This window comes from Rhinolophus sinicus, linkage group LG07 (genome assembly GCF_036562045.2).
Source record: "Rhinolophus sinicus isolate RSC01 linkage group LG07, ASM3656204v1, whole genome shotgun sequence".
Classification (NCBI taxonomy): domain Eukaryota; kingdom Metazoa; phylum Chordata; class Mammalia; order Chiroptera; family Rhinolophidae; genus Rhinolophus; species Rhinolophus sinicus.
Window position 1 is genome coordinate 33,372,291 of NC_133757.1, and position 12,363 is coordinate 33,384,653.

The window sequence follows — 12,363 nt, forward strand, 5'->3', positions numbered from 1 at the left end:
GCCTCTGATGCCCAGTATATGGTCTAGAGCAGTTTTTCTAAGGTGGGATGTATTGTCTCCAAAACTCAAACAGGTCTACCAGCACTATCCCTTCCTTCCTTCCTTCCTCCCTCCCTCCCTCCCTCCCTCCCTCCCTCCCTCCCTCCCTCCCTCCCTTCCTCCCCCCTCCTTCTCTCTCTCTCTCTCTCTCTCCCCTTCCCCAAGGAGCAAATTGCTCAACACCACCGGCTCAGGTGAATAGCAGTGACCAGCGGGTGGGTCTGTAGACCTGGTAGAGTCCCTGTAAGCCAGACTTTGTTTCCATTTCTTACCTGACACGTGATAGGCCCCACTATAACATAAGGCAAAATGACACTTTGGGGAATCCAGGTATCATTGTCAACTCAAGTTCTATGTCTAGTAGTCTTTAAAGTCTCTATGTTCTCCTCTCTCACCTGAGTCAACAGCTGTGGGTCTCTTTGGGAAGGAATCATTATGTTATATTCTAAGCACAGTTTTGCAGAGTCCTTCTTCTTGGGGATCTGGCCACCTCTTCAGCCAGTGGGTCTTGGATCTGAAAATTCATTCAGTTCTGGGAACTTAGCAAAGGCTCTTGACTTATTGGGGCAACTGCTTCCAGCCTCCTGCTCCTCTATCCTTGTTTATTATGTCTGTAGTACTTGTTAAGCAGCATCCTCATTGGCTGCCTGTCTATTCTGCTAATAAGGATGCTGTAGAATATTCAAATAGGATATAGACTATATAGAATATTCTGTTAACTATTTCCACAGCTTGGTGTGGGTGAAGATTCCTTGGTTGCCCCTCTGCCATTGCTAGTTATTAAGGTAATGTAGTTTCCTGACTTCTGGTATTTAATCATTGTCTGTTGGCCCCTATTACTTTGGGACTCAGCATCCTCATTCTAACAAGTGGAGCTCTGTGACCACCTCTCTTATTGTCAGCCATGGCCTGCAGAGGAGAGTCACTACTGAGTTTCTCAGTGATGCTTGAGACTCTTTCACCAGTACATTCCTTATGATGTGAGCTCTAGGGCCAGCACTGGTGGAACTTTCGAACTCACAGTATCTCCACCCAGCATTCCACCTCTCTGAACCTTTTTATTTCCTCTACCATTTTCCAGGAAAACTTAGGCATTTCTGCTTTAATCAGAGTGGGCCATAGTTTTCTTCAGGCCCTTAAGAATCACCCATTATATATAATGGAATATTATTCAACCATAAAACTGAAGAAAATCCTGCCGTTTCCAACGTCGATGGACCTTAAGGGTATTATGCTAAGTGAAATAAGTCAGACAGAGAAAGACAAATACTGTATGATCTTACTTATGTACGGAATCTAAAAAAAGCAAAACTCATAGATATGGAGGACAGAGTGGTGGTTGCCAAGATGGGGGCTGGGCAGTGGGAGAAATGGGTGAAGGTAATCAGGAGGTATAAACTTCCAATTACAAGATAAATGAGTTCTGGGGATTTAACATACAGCATGATGACCACGGTTAACAATACTGTATTGTATGTTTGAAAGTTGCTAAGAGATTAGATCTTTAAAGTCCTCGATGCAGAAAAAAAATTATAATGATGTGAGATGATGGATGTTAGCTAAACTTAATATGGTAATCATTTTGAGATGTATATATTCATATATATATATATATATATATATATATATATAATCATTATGTTTTATACCTTACACTAACGTTATATGTCAATATATATAAAAATACACTGACATATAACAATAAACAATGTTATATCGTGTTTCCCTGAAAATAAGACCTAACGAGAAAATAAGCCCTAGCCTGATTTTTCAGGATGACATCCTCTGAACATAAGCCCTAATGCGTCTTTTGGAGCAAAAATTAATCTAAGACCCAGTCTTATTTTTGGGGAAACACAGCATGTCAATTAAAAAGAATAATCTGTATGAGGTCCCTCCTGCCCCAAGATGTCATCTCCTAATCCTGGAATTTGTGAATATGTTACCTTATATGGAAAAGGAACTTTACAGGTGTGATTAAATTAAGGACCTTAATTAAGGATGTGGAGATTATCTTCAATTATCCAGGTGAATCTCAATGTGACCACAAGGGTCTTTATTAGTGGAAGATGGAGGCAGCATGGTAAGAGAGAGGAATTTGAACATGGGAGAAGGGGCCATGAGCCAAAGAATGCAGTTGGCCTCTTTAAGCTGGAAAAGACAAGGAAGCAGATTTTCTCCTGGTCGGCAGAAGGAACGAAGCCTTGCAAACACCTTGATTTTTAGCAAGTAAGATCCATTTTGGACTTCTCATCTTCATAACTATACGATATGAAATTTGTGTTCTTTCAAGCCACTCAAGTTTGTGATTATTTGCTGCAACAGCAACAAGGAACTAATATATCACCCTAACAGTGAGTTCTCCTTCCCTAGAGACGCTTACCAGAGTGTTAAATCCTGTGTCTCAAAAGTGCCTTGAGTCAGTGTATTCTTTCTCATTAGCCTTACGCTTTGGTCCCTTCATCAAGTTCACTTATAATCTAACCCTGGGTTCTCCTTTGGCTCTTGCTTTACCTGCTACGTAATTCTTGTTGTTCCTTTTGGGGGTATAATCTCTTTCCACTCTTATCAACTCCACCTTCTCCCAAGCTGAGTTATGCCGGATGTAACCCTATCTATTGGCCTGGCAGTCAGGAGAGGAGGTGGAAGCAGCACCTCAAGGAGACATGTGTTGCCTGTGAAGAAGCTTTTGCCGTCTTTCCACATGGGGGAATGCCAGAGAGGCGGGCCATCTATGCAAGCCCTTGGGGAGGTGGTGTCTGCAGAGCAAAAATTCTTGGGGCATCCACCCCAAGGTCCCTATTTGATGTTCCAGGTACCTGTTTTCAACCAGAGCCCCCCTGGCCTTAGCTTAACTGACCTGCTTTGGATGAATACTTTAATGTGAATAACTGTATGAATTCAAGGATAGCTCTACAAGAGTCAGTAAAGTTATAAACTGTGCACAACAGACTTAATAAATACTAGTGAAATAAAGAGGAATAAATAACCTACAAAATTTCTAAGAGCAATCGGTAGACTCAAAGAAAAGGTGAGAATATGTTTTAGAACCACCAGTCTTGTTTTATTTATTATTGAAATGTCTCTGGAGTTCTGTAACTCTGAGTATCAAGTTCTGAATGTGGTCCTCAGCTGTGTTTGCTTTTCCACTGTAAGAGATAAGCTAGCAAAGAATCCCTCTGGTTCTCTCCCTTAGCCTGTAACTGTTTGTCCATCACCCCTAGGGTCACATTACTCCTATGGAGCATGACTGCAACTTTGAAATGACTGACCAACTCTCTTGTTTTGGTAGGAATTGTTCTGCAACATCCTTTAAATACCTGAGTTATTGTACTGTCAAGCGCATCCCCTCCCACCAGGGCATTTCCCCAGGCCAACACTAGTGACATCTTCAGCAATCTGGCTGCCACCTGTGCCAGGGACTATCTGTGCCTTATACTCCAGTCAGAATGGAGTCATCCTTGCCAGTTGGGTGGTGATCAGCCAGTCTTGAAATCTCATAATACAGCTGGTTTTCTTGGACCATTTCTCATATCACCTATGTCATCCGAGAAGCAGATGCCAAGATGAGATTCTAGTACCTTTGCTGTGCTCAGTCTTCATCTGGGAGCAGTCCAGGGGAAGTGTGGCCTTGTCCCAAACAATGTGGTAGATCCATCTATGCTCGCTCTGTTAGGTTCTCTTACCACTCAGTCCTGAGTGGCACTCCTCCATGGCCCCCACAGCAGTGAGTAACCTCAAATACTTAATTTCTCTAAGTCCTATTATCACATCTTAAATCAAGAGGTTCACAGTAACTATCTCATAGGCAAGCTGTGAGGCTTAAATTAGTTAATACATGTCAAATGCGTAGAATGTGGGCTAGCACACAGAAAGGGCATAATAATGGTAGGTAAACAAACAAATAAAGCAGAATTGGTGGCTCTAGCACCTGCTCTCCTCTTTTATTTTTGAGTCTACCTATTGCTTTTGAAAATATTGTAGGATGTACATTCTATTCCTCTTTACTAACTTTACAAACATTAATTAAGGGTCTCCTATCCCAGCATGTAACTTTGCTGACTCTTGTAGGGTGCTGTTTTAGAATTTATATAGTTCAAGAGTATTCTGTGAATTCTCTGACATCTGCATAAACTTGAAATGTGTGGTTACCACAAGGATCACTTTCCTTGAATTTTTTTTAAATTCAGCTTTATTGAAGTATAATTGACATATAAAATTGTAATATATTTAAAGTGTACATTGTGATCAGAGTCACTTTCTAGTTCTCTTCTAGATTCTTTCCCTCTATGGTCTTCGTAAGGCAGAGAAAAAGCTCACTTGTCCGCATCAACATTCCAAGTAGTTATTTTCAGAAGTTTGGAATTTAAAGCTATTCTTACCTCCTGCTACCATCCAAAGCCAAATTAATCCGCATATATTTTATTTCATTTCTCAAATGTTCATTGAGCTCCTCGTTACTGGTTATAGAGCAAAGGAAACACCCAGGATAAAAATACTGGTAAAATGATGGTCAAAGCATTCAGAAACTCACAGTCTTCAGGGGAAGATAGATAATGGGACTGACTATTCACAGTGCAATGTGAAAAGCTCAATTAGAGATAGGAACATCCATCAACAAAGCCAAGAGGAGGGAGGGATAGTTTCCCAGGAGAAATCAAGGACAACATGGGGGCAGGGAAATATCTGAAACCATGTTTAGGAAATGTCAAGTGATTCTGCCTGACTGCAGTCAAGGCATCTCAGAAGCCTTTGCAGAAATAGCAAATTTCTCTTCATGTATTTTTCCCAAATGCCCTTTAGTTTCTTGGCAACAGTGATGGGGATGCTGTACCTTGCAAAGAGTATGCAAAGTGACCCCCAATAAGAGTTTAGGGTCATTTGTATACATGTATACAATACGATTTAACGTTATGTGTTTTCCGTGTGTGTTCATGATATCTGTAAGTGGCTCCATGAGCACGGTTTTGGCTCTGAATTATTAGCCAGACAACCACTATCACTTATGCAGAGGTGGAGAAGAAAATCTCTTGTTAGAATTCACAAGAGCAGTCTTACATTCAAAGCCGTCAAGGAGTGGTATTTGTGAAATTGACGCAACAAAGGCAAGCGCTGAGTTTTTGCCCAGAAAGAAATAGACTCTTCACTTTTCCTAACTGGCTCAACACAATGCAATCCATCCGAGGAAATTCCATGTATACATTTCTTAGGAGAAAGTGCAAATAAGGAGGACCCTGGACAAAATGACTGGATTCACATGGGATTATTTTCATTCTTTGACATAACCAAGTTTTTCTTGACTTAAGTTAGAGGCACTAAAACTTAACTGAGGTATATTAAACATTTTAAGAGTTTATTTGAGCAAAACATCCATTGGACTTGGGCAGCACCAAACTGGAAGTGGTTAGGGGTGCTCCACTCACAGCAGCCAGAAGAAATACTCATAGAGAGAAAGTGAAAACAAAAAAAAAGACAATTATTTGATTGACTGGAGCTTAAAGCCTAGTTGGCTGTTTGGGAGTGGTCGTCCTTAGGTTTTGATCTCCTAACCTCCAGCCATTTATAGGCTTAGATTTGGATTTGCTTATTTAGGCCGCTATGGCATTAGAGCCACTTCAGTCTAATGGCCTCCTTGTTTAATTTAACGGGAAAATTTTACTTCCAAAGTTTTTCCTGTCGGTGGTTTTCAGTTTGAGAGGCAGTCTTCAGGAAAGAATCACATGTCCATTAATTGTGGTCTGGAGCTCCTGTGGAACTTACCAGGTATGTGGCTTTGAATAGTTTTCTTAATTTCAGTGACGATCAGTTTAATTGTCTATAAACTGGAAATAGCAAGTACCTCATAGGGTGGCTGTAATACATAAATAAAATAATTTAAGTAAAATCATTTAGCAAATAATTTAAGTAAAGCAGATGCTCCAGAAATGCTATTTCCATTCTGTTTGTTAACAAACATGGCAAAATCTTGGTTAACTGGAATCTAGCTTCCCAGAAATTTCAATTAACCACATCCTTCTTTCTGCATTTCATAGACAAAGAGGTGGTACATATAGCGTAAATATTAGTTCATAAACTTGAAGCCCAATTTATACACTCCAAGCTTACGTAATCGCAGAAAAAAAGAAAAAAAAGGAAATAACTTTAGTTTACCATGGAATCTCCAGCACTTACAACCATCTGCCACATAATAGGTGCTCTATAAATATTTGTTGAATGAATAAGGACCCAGAAACCCTCAAGGAGCATTGTTAGGAGTTCAACGATGTCATAAATCAGCAAAGCATACAGACTCATTTTACAGAGGTCTTCAATAAAAAATGTTGCACGTAAAAGAATTACTGGAGATTTCCTTGAGTTTATCTGAGAACCTTAACATAATTCAACAATTGATCAGTTTTCAACAATTCATCAGTATTTTTTGTTCAAGTACTATAAGCAAAACAGAACAAGAGATATAGTCCCTTCTGTCAAGAAGCTCAGATTCAAATGGGAGATTGAACTATGGGAAGAATAATTGACATGTGAGGCATAATTGAGTGAAAGCAATATGAAAGAACAAATGAGGTGTGAACTAAAAATGCAACTGTAATGCAGTGGAAGAAGGAATTCATTCTCAATGAGAGGACCAGGAAGTTCTTTGAAGGGAAGATTTTATTGCATTTGAGTTGAACAATAAAGCAGGAATTAACTTCTAATAAGTGGGAATGGCTGAGAAGGTAAAGGAGACAGGACGGGAGGTGGACTTGGGGAGAAATTCAAGGCAGAAGACAAGGCATCGTTGATAGAGAAGCAGAGACAGCTTTTCCTGAGGGTTTTAAAGAGGTAGGTCCCAGAGAGGATACAGTGTGTGACAAAAGCAGATGAGAGGATTGGTAATACATTTAACCAAGGTTACTGTTTGCAAAGAGTATGCAAAGTGACCCCAATTTATATTTGAATTCCCTTCAAAGTAATTTGGGAAATACAAATAAACAATGGAATTCTTCATAAATTGTTTCTTGAATATGACTCTGCTATGAGACTGAATTGAAAGGGACTAGGTTCTATCAGGGAAAACCAGGCAAGGGGTATTGGAAATAGTACTTATCTGAGAACAGTGCTCCCATATTTGCAGCATAAACCAAAGACTAACGGTAGAAGAATTTCTGGCCAGATAGCAGAAGTCATCTGACTACTTTGTAGACTGTGCTCAAGGGTTAAGAATGTGGCAAACCAAAGCCAGTTTTTAAGACAAACTGCTTAACTGCACAGAAAATGTTCACTCTCATTATTTCGGATATTAAATCTTTCTAAATCAGAGTACATATTTCCTTACTTGATTAAACATAGGACTCTAAGAATAATTTAATTGTTCTTAATGACTCAGGGTCATCATCATGGACATGAATTATTCCGCCAGGTTGTATCGAGTGAAACCTTTGGAGCATAAAGAATGTCAGACTTTTTGCCCTTGTACTAATGGTACTACCTACACATTCAAGTTTCATTATTATTATTTCTTTTGTCTCCTTTCTGCTGCCAACTCTTGATATAAAGCAGTTAGTAAGCTCATTTCTAATGTTCCAGTTATCAGAGTGGTAGCTTTTCTTTGAAATCAAGCAAAGAATCCTTGTAATCAGAGTTTGTATTTCAGAGGCCTTGGTGGAGGTAAATAGTATTTATTTTATGGACGGTTAATTATGAAAAAATGAATTGGTGGATCTTCTGCAAGACTTGGGTTCTAGCCTCAGCCCTGTCCCTAAGCAGCAGGTTAACTTTTGGCATCATTTAACTTATCTCAGACTAATTTCCACATTTAGAAAATAGAAATCTGGAAACATTCTCAGAAGTCCGAGAATGATGGATGAGGTATGGATTCAGGAGTCAGACTGTATTTGCAATTTCTTACTTGCAAGCTTGGCAAGTTAGCTGGGTAAGTTAGTTAACCTCTTCTGCTTCTTATCTATTTTGATGGATAATACAATTGGTCTCAAAGTTACTGTGGAGTGTGGGTAGGATAAATGAGGCAAGTTGCTCTTACAGTGTCTGCAACCCAGTGGAGAATACATGCTAGGTCTAGTTTCCTTTCTTCAGTTGAAATCTCTGCAGCAAGATGAAGTGCTTAAGAGGTCAGAATTCCCCAGGCTGTTTGAAAGTCTCCACGTTGTCATTAGCCAAATATGCCACTGGATGTCACACTTGATCTAGGCTACCACGTGCATTGTCCAGTGCACTTGGACTGGAAGGTCTTGGTATTTTAGAGCTAGAGTGGATCTTAGTGATCTTTGAGTCAGAGTTAGAACCAGAGTTTGAAAACTACAGGCCATGGACAAATTTGTTTTGTACAGGTTTTATTTGTTTTTCAGTTTTAATGAAACTTGAATGCATTTAGGCAGAGGGTGCAATGTGTCCTACTCTGTAGAGCCCTACTTGGGCCCTTCACTCATTTGGGTTACCCACCTGGTTCCTGATGGGTTATCTACCTGGTTCCTGAAGGAAACAGAGTGTAGAGCACCTGATCTCATTTACAGAGGAGGAGACTGACTGCCCAGACAGCTTAATGGTTTGACCAAGGGCACAGGTTAAATTGGTAGTAAATCTGGGATTAGAACTCAGGTCACCTGACTTTCAGGTGGGTCCTTGACATTGAGCTAGGTACTTCAGAAATACAAAATTACGCGCCTTAGAAAATTTCCATTACACAGAAACAGATGAGAAGGCTCATTATCTGATTCTCTCCTAAACTCTCTCAGGATATTTTGACTTTCACATCAGCACTAGATTGGGTGTTAATCTCATCAATTTTTATCACATGAATTTGGTTGGAGGAATAAGACTATGGTTGGACATTGGAACATGTTTCCCAAGGCGCTTAGAAGAGACATATTAGGCTAACAATAAAGTCCACAACCTCTAACAGGAAATCAGTAAGACAAGCCAAGGGTCATGATTTATCCGGGCTCTTATCAGAAAAAGCAAGCCAAGACAGCTCACTCACAGTACTAACAAGTTACAGTGTAACCGTACACACACACAGGAGTTTAAATTTTCATAGCTGCCAGATGGAGGATGTAGGCTACTATTGTTCACACTCTACCCACTGCCTTTGGAAAGAACAGGTCAGAGAGGGTAATTCTCTCTCAAATTTAGATTTCCCTGGTTGTGTTCTCATTAGAACAACAGAAGGTTATTTTCTGGGATTATGTTGGCAGATTTGCAGGCCTTATAGGCCCTACCGAGGTAAGAGTAAATCAGGTTTCCCCTGAAAATATTGTTCTGCGATCCTACACAGTTTGTGGAGAATGTGGCCCCTTCCCAGGAGACCAGAAATGTGGAAGGTGAGCTATGCTTATCCTTTTAGTTAATATGAATTTTGAAGGTTCTTAAGGAATCTTACCGGGAGTCTCTTTAAAGTATAGTTTTTAAATTAAATTTTTTTCAATTAATGTTGACATTCAATATTATATTAGTTTCCCAGTAAGTCTAGTATCGCTCTGAAACCATACTTAGTTATTACCATATTATTGACTATATTCCCTATACAATACTTCACATCCCCATGACTATTTTGTAATAACCAATTTGTACTTCTTAATCCCTTCACATTTTTCACCCAGTCTCCCAATCCCCCTCCCACCTGGCAATGCTCAAAATGTTCTCTGTATCTATGAGTTTGTTTCTGTTTTGTTTGTTCATTTATTTTGCTTTTTCAGATTCCACATATAAGTGAAATCAAATGGTATTTGTTTTTTTCTGTCTGACTATTTCACTTAGGATAGTACCCTCTCAGTCCATCTATGTTGTCACAAACGGTAAGATTTCATTTCTTTAAAGTGTATTTGAAGAACCTTGATGTCAATGATTTTAAAAAAGTGGTATAGCCTGTTAGAAGTGGAGCAAATATTAAAGAGAATCAAGTCCAACCACTTTCATATCACAGAACTAGAAATGGGGGGCCAGATAGAGGACTTGCTGATGTTGATGGTTGTTACACAGTAGTTTAGCTAAGCCAATGCCTTTTTCTTTTTTTCCTAATACATTCTTATACTCAGATCACCAGAATTCTCATCCTTTGCTTTCTTTATCCTACTGCTTTTACTATTTCACACCCATTTTATATATATATATATATATATATATATATATATATATATATATATCCTGTTAACATAGAACAAGCTACACACATAATAAAATTATACAATCTGATAAGTTTTGACATATGTATACACTCACAGAATCGTCATCACAGTCAAGATGATGAACTTATACATCACTCTCACAGGTTTCCTCCTGCTACTTGGTAATCCTCCCCTCTGTTCCTCCCCCAGGCGACGACTGGTCTACTTTCTCACTCTAGATGAATTTGCATTTTCTAGAATTTTACATAGGTGGAATCACACAGTATGTACTCTCTTATGTCTGGCTTCTTTCACTTAGTATACTTATTTTGAGATTCATCCACGTTGTAGCATATATCAGTAGTTCATTCTGTTTATTGCTGAGCAATTCATATAATATTCCTTATATGAATGTATCACGATTTATTTATTGATTCGATTGTTGATGAATGTTTCGGCTTTTTTGCAGTTATTGACTATTACAAATAAAGCTGCTATGAACATTCATGTACAGGTCTTTGTATGCATGTGTGCTTTTGTTTCTCTTGGGTCAATAGCTAGCAATAGAATGGCTAGATCATATGATAGGCATATGTTTAACTTTTTTAAAAGCAGCTTTGTTGAGCTTTATATATATTTGATATATAATGCAGTGCATATTTAAATTATACAATTTGAAAAGTTTTGACGTATTTATTCACCTGTGAAAACTTCACCACATTCAAGATAGTGAACATATTGATCACTCAGCAATGTTTCCTGGTGCTCCTTTGTAATTCCCTGTCCTTCCCCACCCGACACCCTGGCAAACACTGATCAATTTTCTGTCTCTGTAGATTATGTTTTGTTTTCTAGAATTTTAGAAAATGGAAAATACAGTATGTCCTATTTTATGTTTGACTTCTTTCACCTAGCATAATTATTTTAAAATTCATCAGTGGCGTAATGTATTAACAGTTTGTTCCTTTTTCTTGATGAATTGTACTCCATATTATATAGATTTTTGGTTATTGCAAATAAAGCTGATAGGAGCATTCATGTACAAGTTTTATATAGAAATACATTTTCATTTTTCTTGGGTAAATGTGTAGGAATAGAATGGCTGGATCATATAGCGAGTGGACATTTAACTCTCTAAGACACTACCAACTGTTTTCCAGAGTGATTGTATCATTTTACATCCCCAACAGCAGTGACTGACTAAAAGTGCCCATTCCTCCACATCCTTGCCATCACTTGGTTTGTGGTCTATTTAATTTCAGCTATTTGACTACATGTATAGAGGTAGCTCATTGTGGTCTTAATTCGAATTTCCTTAACGATTGATGATGTTGAGCATCTTTTTATGTGCTTACTTGCCACCGTATATCAACTTTGGTGAAGTGTTCATTCAAATCTTTTGCCCTTTTCTTATTGGATTGTTTGTGTTCTTAGTGTTAAGTGTTGAGAATTTTTTACATATTCTGGATACATTTTTTTAAATATAAGATATATGCTTTGCAAAGATTTTCTACCAGTCTGTGGCTTGTTTCATCCTTTTTTGAAGACAAGATTTTAAAAATTTTGATGCAGTTCAATTGATCAATTTGTTCTTTTATAGATTATGCTTTTGGTGTTGTATCTAAGAAATCATTGCTTATCCTAAGGGTCACAAAATTGTTCTTTTATTTTTTCTTCTGGAAGTTTAATTGTTTTACATTTTAAATTGTATTCTATGATTTGTTTTGAGTTAGTTGTGTAAGGTGTGAGGTACAGATCAAAGTTTACTGCTTTACATATAAGTATGCAATTGTTTCAGCACCATTTGTTGAAAACACTATCGTTTCTCCTCTGAATTGACTTTGAACTGCTGTCAAAACTCAGTTTTATATACATATGTGTAAGTCTATTTTTTGGACTCTATTTTGTTTCATTGATCTATTTTACTATCCTGACACCAAAACCACAATGTCTTGGTTACAATATTAAGTCTACAAGTCAGGTAGAGTAAGACTTCAAACTTTGTTCTTCTTTTCATAGTTAGCTAACATAATCGATATGCATTTCTGTCTAAATTTTCGATTCATTTTGTCAACATGTAAATAAGACTGCTGTGATTTGGGTTGGGATTCCATTGAAACTGTAAATTAATTCCGGGAGAATTGACATTTTAATCACATTGAATCTTCTGACCCATAAGCATGATACATCCTAAACCTAAACATTTATTTATATTTTCTTTAAC